The sequence below is a fragment of the Pan paniscus genome, chromosome 3, assembly GCF_029289425.2.
Source record: "Pan paniscus chromosome 3, NHGRI_mPanPan1-v2.0_pri, whole genome shotgun sequence".
In the NCBI taxonomy this organism is placed as follows: domain Eukaryota; kingdom Metazoa; phylum Chordata; class Mammalia; order Primates; family Hominidae; genus Pan; species Pan paniscus.
The window spans coordinates 132,909,309-132,918,328 of NC_073252.2; the positions used below are offsets into that span (position 1 = coordinate 132,909,309).

Here is a 9,020-nt window from a genome sequence, read left to right on the forward strand (position 1 = left end):
GTTCTGACTTACAGTGGGTCCAGTGGGTCCCTGGACTGATGCTGTGGTCAGTGCCTGAGTGCCAGAATGCGTAATTGGCGTAGACATATTTAGCAGCTGGTAGAACCCCCATATTGGCTCCCTGACTGGTAGGGTGAGGGCTATTATGGTGGGAAAGGCCGAATGGCTTCCATTAGAGCTGGCTCTACCTACAAAAATTATAACTCAAAAACAATATTGCATCACTGGAGAGATTGCAGAGATTAGTGCCACCATCAAGGACTTGAAATACACAGTGGTGGTGATTCCCACCACATCCCCATTCAACTCTCTCATTTGGCCTGCGTAGAGGACAGGTGGATCTTGGAGAATAACAGTGCATTATTGTAAGCTTAATCAAGTGGTGACTACAATTGCAGCTGCCATACCAGATGTGGTTTCATTGCTTGAGCAAATTAACACATCTCCTGGTACCTGGTATGCAGCCATTGACTTGGCAAATTTCTTTTTCTCCATTCCTGTCCATAAGGCCCACCAGAAGTAATTTGCCTTCAGCTGGCAAGGCCAACAATATACCTTTACTACCCTTTTAGGGGTATATCAAAACCCCAGCTTTCTGTAATAATCTTTTTCAGAGAGAACTTGATCGCTTTTTGCTTCCACAAGGTATCACACTGGTCCATTACATTGATAACATTATGCTGAGTGGAACCAGTGAACAAGAAGTAGCAGACACACTGGACTTATTGGTGAGACATTTGCATGCCAGAGGATGGGAAATAAATCTCACTAAAATTCAGGGACCTTTTACCTCAGGAAAATTTTGAGGGATCCAGTGGTATGGGGAATGTGGAGATATTCCTTCGAAGGTGAAGGATAAGTTGCTGCATTTGGCTCCTCCTACAACCAAAAAAGAGGTATAATGGCTAGTGGGTTATTTGGATTTTGAAGGCAACACATTCCTCATTTGGTTGTGTTACTCTGGCACATTTATTGAGTTACCTAAAAGGCTTCCAGTTTTAAGTGGAGTTTAGAACAGGATAATGCTTTGCAACAGGTCCAGGCTGCGGTGCAAGCTGCTTTACCACTTGGGCCATATGACTCAGTAGATCCAACGGTGCTTGTGGTGTCAGTGGCAGATGACCTAGCAGATCAAATGGTGCTTGAAGTGTCAGTGGCAGATAGGGATGCAGTTTGGAGACTTTGGCAGGTCCCTGTATGTGAATCACAGTGGAGGCCTCTAGGATTTTGGAGCAAGGCGCTGCCATCTTCTGCAGAACACTATCCTCCTTTTGAGAGACAGCTCTTGGCCTGTGTATTAGTCAAGGTGCTCTAGGGGAACAAAATTAACAGGATATATGTATTAGTTATACATAACTAGTAGGAGATGTGTGTGTGTGTGTGTGTGTGTGTGTGTGTGTGTGTGTAGTTTAAAAGGAATTAACTTACATGACCACAAGTTACTACAATAGGCTGTCTGAAAGCTTGAGGAGCAAGAAGAGCCAGTACAAATCTCAAAACTGAAGAACTTGGAGTCTGATGTTAAAGGGCAGGAAGCATCCAGCATGGGAGAAAGATGTAGGCTGGAAGGCTAGGTCAGTCTCTCCTTTTCATGTTTTTCTGTCTGCTTTATATTTGCTGGCAACTGATTAGATGGTGCCCACTCAGTTAAGAGTGGATCTGCCTTTCCCAGCCCACTGACTCAAACGTTAATCTCCTTTGGCAATACCCTCACAGACACACCCAGGATCAATACATTGTATCCTTCAATCTAATCAAGTTGACACTGAATATTAACCATCACAGCCTATAGCTGAGCTTTTGTGGAAACTGAACATTTGACTATGAGTCATCAAGTCACCATGCAACCTGAACTACCTATCATGAACTAGATGCTTTCTAACCCAGCTAGCCTTAAAGTGGGTGGTACACAGCAGAATTCCATCACCAAATGGAAGTAGTATATACGTGATAGGTCTCAAGCAGATCCTGAAGGCACAAGTAAGTTACAGGAGGAAGTGGCTCAAATGCCTATGTTCTCCACTCTTGCCACCCTGCCTTCTCTCCCTCAGCCTGCACCAATGGCCTCATGGGGATTTCCCTGTGATCAGTTGATGGAGGAAGAGAAGACTGCGGCCTGGTTCACAGATGGTTCTTCATGATATGCAGGCACCATCCGAAAGTGGACAGCTGCAGCACTACAGCCGCTGTCAAGGACATCCCCGAAGGACAGTGGTGAAGGGAAATCTTCCCAGTGGGCAGAACTTCGAGCAGTACACCTGGTTGTGCACTTTGCCTGGAAGGAGAAACAGCCAGATGTGCGATTATATACTGATTCATGGACTGTAGCCAGTGATTTGGTTGGATGGCCAGGGGCTTGGAAAGAATCTGATCAGAAAATTGGTGACAAAGACATTTGGGGAAGAGGTATGTAGGATGGCCCTTTTTGAGTGGTAAAAAACTGTGAAGATATTTGTATCCCATATGAGTGCTTACCAATGGGTGACCTCAGCAGAGAAGGATTTTAATAATCAAGTGGATAGGATGACCTGTTCTGTGGACACCACTCAGCCTCTTTCCCAGCCAGCCCTGTCATCACCCAATAGGCCCATGAACGAAGTGGCCATCATGGAGGTTATGCATGGGTGCAACAACACGGACTTCCACTCACCAAGGCTGACCTGGCTTTGGCCACTGCTGGGTGCCCAATTTGCCAGCAGCAGAGACCAACACTGAGCCCTCGATATGGCACCATTCCTCGGGGTAATCAGCCAGTTACCTGGTGGCAGGTTGATTATATTGGACCTCTTCTATCCTGGAAAGGGCAAGGTTTCTCCATATCCCGAATAGACACTCTGGATATGGATTTGCCTATCCTGCATACAATGCTTCTGCCAAACCTACCATCTGTGGACTCATGGAATACCTTACCCACTGTCATGGTATTCCACATGGCATTGCCTCTGACCAAAGCACTCACTTTACAGCTAAAGAAGTGGAGCAGTGGGCTCATGCTTAATGAATTCATTGGTTTTACCACATTCCCCATCATCCTGAAAAACCTGGATTGATAGACCGGTGGAATGACCTTTTGAAGTCACAATTACAACAACAACTAGGTGACTACTTTGCAGGGCTGGAGCAAAGTTCTCCAGAAAGCCGTGTATGCCCTGAATCAGTGTCCAATATGGTACTGTTTCTCCCATAGCCAGGATTAATGGGTCCAGGAATCAAGGGGTGGAAGTGGAAGTGGCACCACTCACCATCACCCCTAGTGATCCACTAGCAAAATTTTTATTTCCTGTTCCCACAGCATTACATCTTGCTGGCCTAGAAGTCTTAGTTTCAGAGGGAGGAATGCTCCCACCGAAAGGCACAACAATAATTCCACTACAGTGGAAGTTAAGATTGCCACCTGGACACTTTGTGCTCCTCCTACATTTAAGTCAATAGTCTAAGAAGGGAGTTACAGTGTTGGCTGTGGTGATTGACCCAGAGTATCAAGATGAAATCAGTCTATTACTCCACAACTGAGGTAAAGAAGAGTATACATGGAATACAGGAGATCCATTAGGGTGTCTCTTAATATTACCATGTCCTGTGATTAAGGTCAATGGGAAACTACAACAGCTCAATTCAGGCAGGATTACAAATGTCCCAGACCCTTCAGGAATGAAGATTTGGGTCACTCCACCAGGAAAATAACCGTGACCTGCTGGGGTGTTTGCTGAAGGCAAAGGGAATAACACAGAATGGGTAGTAGAAGAAGGTAATCATCAATAACAGCTATGACCATGTGACCAGATGCAGAAAGGAGGACTGTAATTGTCATGAGTATTTCCTCCTTCTTTTGTTAAAAACATGTCTGTGCATGAATACACTTCTACTAAGAAAATATCTTCATTTTATTTTCTTTCTCCTTTATCATGTGACATAAAATTTATTTATTTCATATCAGCACCTAAGTATCGTTAACTTTATTTAATAGCATTTGGGTTGGGGATTGGTGCATTTCCAGTTGTGTGAAGGATAGTTGTATTATGTTAGGCATAATTATGACCTTATTATTGTCTTTATTTGAAGATTATATATCATCTCAGGAGATGTGTATGGGTTCAAGTTGACAAGCAGTGGACTTGTGATGGTTAATACAGAGTATCAACTTGATTGGATTGAAGGACACAAAGTATTGATCCTGGGTGTGTCTGTGAGGGCATTGCCAAAGGAGATTAACATTTGAGTCATTGGGCTGGGAAAGGCAGACCCACCTTTAATCTGGGTAGGCACCATCTAATCAGCTGCCAGTGAATATAATGCAGGCAGAAAAGCAAGAAAAGGCTAAACTGGCTTAGCCTCGTAGCCTACATCTTTCTCCTATGCTGGATGCTTTCTCCCATGCTTCCTGCCCTCACATATTGGACTCCAAGTTCTTCAGTTTTGGGACTCGGACTGGCTCTCCTTGTTCCTCAGCTTGCAGACAGCCTATTGAGGGACCTTTTGGTTGTGTGAGTTAATACTTAAGAAACCCCCCTTTATACATATATTATTTGTTCTGTCTCTCTAGAGAACTTTGACTAATACAACATTGAATAAAATATTATATATTATTTTCTTAATTAAATGTACATTCCTTGTGTGTTTTTCAAGTGTACATATACGTTTGAGGACATTCATTAATTTATAATAAGTGTCTGTGGGAAAAAAGAAAAGGGAATTGTTGATCAGGGAAGACACATAAGAATAAGACATAGAGAACAAAATGACAGGAGGGAAAGAAATAGAGGAGAAGAAAGTCTTTACATATATAGGTTCAGTAATCCTTAATCTGAAATGCTTGGGAACAGAAGTGTTTTTGATTGCAGATCTTTGCAGATTTTTGAATATTTTCATAAACATAATGAGATGTCTTAGGGATGACACCCAAGTCTGAACAAAAAATTTGTGTTTCATATATACCTTATGCACATAACTTGAAGGTAACTTTATACAATATTTTACATATTTTTACACATGAAACAACGTTTTGCCTATGTTTGGACTCTGACCTATCACATGAGGTCAGGTGTGAAGTTTTACATTGCTGGCATTATGTCAGTACTCAAAAAATTTCAGATTTTAGAGCATTTCAGATTTTAGTTTTTCATATGAGGAATGCTCAATCTGTATCTCAAAAATAAACTCAATCCACTTTGTATCTGAATATTAAAAAAATTTAATTGCTCTATCTAATCACCATGATATATGAGGTAATTAAGATAAAAGAACAAATTTATATATTTATATTAAAAATTTTTGTTAAATAGGGCTATCTATGGAAAGTTACATAATAGGAGAACAAAAATGCCAAAACTATCTAGAAAAGTTAAAGCAAACTTCACAGCCAAGAAAATATGTGAGTACCATATAAAGAATGAGAAAACATTCTTGAGGGAAAAAAGATAAGAAAAGTGAGACATTCTTTTATCAAATCTAGATGACACTACAGAATAGGACTTCAAAGTGTTATAACTTATTTTCAATCTTCCAATTTGAAGTTTTGACACTGACTAGTCTCAGATTTGAATCTATCCTCGCTAACTCTATAGAGTCCATGCTCTCAATCTCAAAATAAATGAAGTTACACAAAATAAAGCCTTATCCTTGAGCAAATACTGGATTTTTCAATATAAATATGTACTCTTCATGTCTGAGTTTTCCACAGCATTTTACACATTGTCTTGCTCAAGAGTTGCTGAATATTTGATACGTGGTTTGAAATTTTATATAACTAGTATAATTAGGCACCATAATAGACCAGTCCAATTTTATACAGTTTAAATCAGTTATTACTTACTCTCGTAAACTGTTGTTTTCTCAAATTGAAAGTGCTATCTCTATCTACGTATTTGATGAAGGAAACGTTTCTACTAACATTTTGACTAAAGTTTGCAGTACACTTAAACAGAATTAGTGCAAATAATTACAGCCTCATTGTGGCTAAAAAAAGGAACTAATAAAATCAATTTTAACATTCATCAGATTTGTGTCTGAAAATTTGATTTTCAATAATTAGACATATTGATGTTTCTAAATAATATTCAATATCATATTTTTCTAAAATTTGACTCTTCAAATTGACCATATTTTCTTATCTTAACACAATTAAATTTAGAATAAATAGAAGTGTTGGAATTTATAAGTATTGTGGTTCTAAACCAACATAGCTAAACAAATACTCAATTAAAGTAACTACCCAACTACTGATTTTCTGAAGGAAAAACTTGCCGATGTTTATCAAATCAAGATTAATAAATTTGTGTCAATCTCTGTTGTCAATAAGTATGTGAACATCGATAATAGCAGATTAGGTCAGTTTCATTATGTTTATAATCTTTGTTTTATGTCTCTTAATTAGAACTACTAATCAGTTTAATGGTCGTGGTAATTCTTGTTATTTTGATAAGAAAACTTAAAGACTGTAAGATTCTTTACTTTTTATTTTAACTAGTTATAGGTCTATTTTCCTGGCCACTGTTACCTACTTAGCACTGTTGCTTCTACAGCTAACTAAATTGCATAACCCTCAGGAGTGTGCTTTATTTTTGCTTATTCTTTCATCCTGAAAAAATGACTTTAAAGATTTGAATGATAATATGACCTCTCAAGTCCATAGATATATCCCATGGTGATAACAAGGAGAGATTGTTTTCTTACACCAGTCTCTTTTTCAAAAGGAAACTTGAGCTTTGATTTCTTTGGGCCCTGTTGCTGTTTATATTCAGGGACACAATGTCATAGATCTACAGTGTTGCAATTTAAAAATTCCCCTGTGGCTGTAAACCAGGAGTAAAAATCCATAGCTAGCCAATCATATTGCATATATTTTAGACATGGAAGACATAAAATCATCTCTTTATATTGAGTTATTCTCAATTTATTGCATACACAATGTACCCTTGCAGTATTGAACATAGACAACTTACATTTAATTTGATTTAAAGAAGAGAATTGCATTCCATACTCATTAAGTCATCCTGCAGGTCTTTGAAGAAGTACTAAATTTTGAAGTGCATAACTAGTGAGGCAATTTTAATCCTAACCAAGCATGGCATGAAATAAACATGCAAATGGCAAACAGAAAGCTGTTAATTTGTGTGAGAAGTTAAAGTTAAAAAAAAACAAGTTGATAGTTTTTTCACAATGGGTTTGCTGCCAGAACACAGGCATCATGAAAACTACACCTAAAAGCCAAAATGGGAAAGGAAAAAACTCATATCAACATTGTCGTCATTGGACATGTAGATTCAGGCAGGTCCACCACTACTGGCCATCTGATCTACAAATGTAGTGGCATCGACAAAAGAACCATTGAAAAATTTGAGAAGGAGGCTGCTGAGATGGGAAAGGGCTCCTTCAAGTATGCCTGGGTCTTGGGTAAACTGAAAGCTGAGCGTGAACGTGGTATCACCACTGATATCTCCTTGTAGAAATTTGAAACCAGCAAGTACTACGTGGCTATCATTGATACCCCAGGACACAGAGACTTCATCAAAAACCTGATTACAGGGATATCTCAGGCTGACTGTAACGTCCTGAATGTTGCTGCTGGTGTTGGTGAATTTGAAGCTGGTAACTTCAAAAATGGGCAGACCCGAGAGCATGCCCTTCTGGTTTACACACTGGGTGTGAACAACTAATCATTTGTGTTAACAAAATGGATTCCACTGAGCCACCTTACAGCCAGAAGAGATATCAGGGAATCATTAAAGAAGTCAGCACTTACATTAAGAAATCGGCTACAACCCTGACACAGTAGCGTTTGTGCCAATTTCTGGTTGGAATGTTGACAACTTGCTGGAGCCAAGTGCTAACATGCCTTGGTTCAAGGGATGGAAAGTCACCTGTAAGGATGGCAATACCAGTGGAACCACGCTGCTTGAGGCTCTGGACTGCATCCTATCACTAATTTGTCCAACTGAGAAGCCCATGTGCCTGACTCTTCAGGATGTCTACAAAATTGGTGGTATTGGTGCTGTTCCTGCAGGTCCAGTGGAGACTGATGTTTTCAAACCTACTATGGTGGTCACCTTTGCTCCAGTCAACAATACAACTGAAGTAAAATCTGTCGAAATGCACCATGAAGCTTTGAGTGAAGTTCTTCCTGGGGACAATGTGGCCTTCGATGTCAAGAATGTGTCTGTCAAGGAGGTTCATCATGGCAATGTTGCTGGTGACAGCAAAAATGACCCACCAATGGAAGCAGCTGACTTCACTGCTCAGATTATCCTGAACCATTCAGGCCAAATCAGCACTGGCTATGCCTCTGTACTGGATTGCCACATGGCTCACATTGCATGCCTGTTTGCTGAGCTGAAGGAAAAGATTGATTGCCGTTCTGGTAAAAAGCTGGAAGATGGCCCTAAATTCTTGAAGTCTGGTGATGCTGCCATCATTGATATGGTTCCTGGCAAGCCTATGTGTGTTGAGAGCTTCTCAGACTATCCACCTCTGCATCACTTTGCTGTTCATGATATGAGACAGACAGTTGTCCTGGGTGTCATCAAAGCAGTGGACAAGAAGGCTGCTGGAGCAGGCAAGGCCACCAAGTCTGCTCAGAAAGCTCAGAAGGCCAAATGAATATTATCCCTAATACCTGCCACCTAGTCTTAATCAATGGTGGAAGAACGGTCTCAGAAGTGTGTGTTTCAATTGGCCACTTAAGTTTAGTAGTAAAAGACTGGTTAATGATAACAATGCATCAAAAAAACCTTCAGAAGGAAAGGAGAATGTTTTGTGGACCACTTTGATTTTGTGTTTCGTGTGTGGCAGTTTTAAGTTATTAGTTTTTTAAATTAGCACTTTTTAGTGGAAACAACTTGACCAAAAATTTGTGACAGAATTTTGAGACCCATTAAAAAAGTTTAATGAGAAAAACAAACAAACAAACAAACAAAACCAAGATGATAAAAGCAGTTAGTTTGTGCTACTACAGAATGGAATCCACAATTCACATCCTGAGGGAGTGACAAACCAATCATTTAATGCTGTGTCAACACATGTAT

General features: G+C 39.9%; 1 pseudogene; it reads left to right on the forward strand.

Annotated features, from left to right (window-relative positions):
• The first annotated feature begins 7,211 nt into the window (after positions 1-7,211).
• LOC100973738 (putative elongation factor 1-alpha-like 3) lies at positions 7,212-8,613 on the forward strand (annotated as a pseudogene).
• Positions 8,614-9,020: the final 407 nt, after the last annotated feature.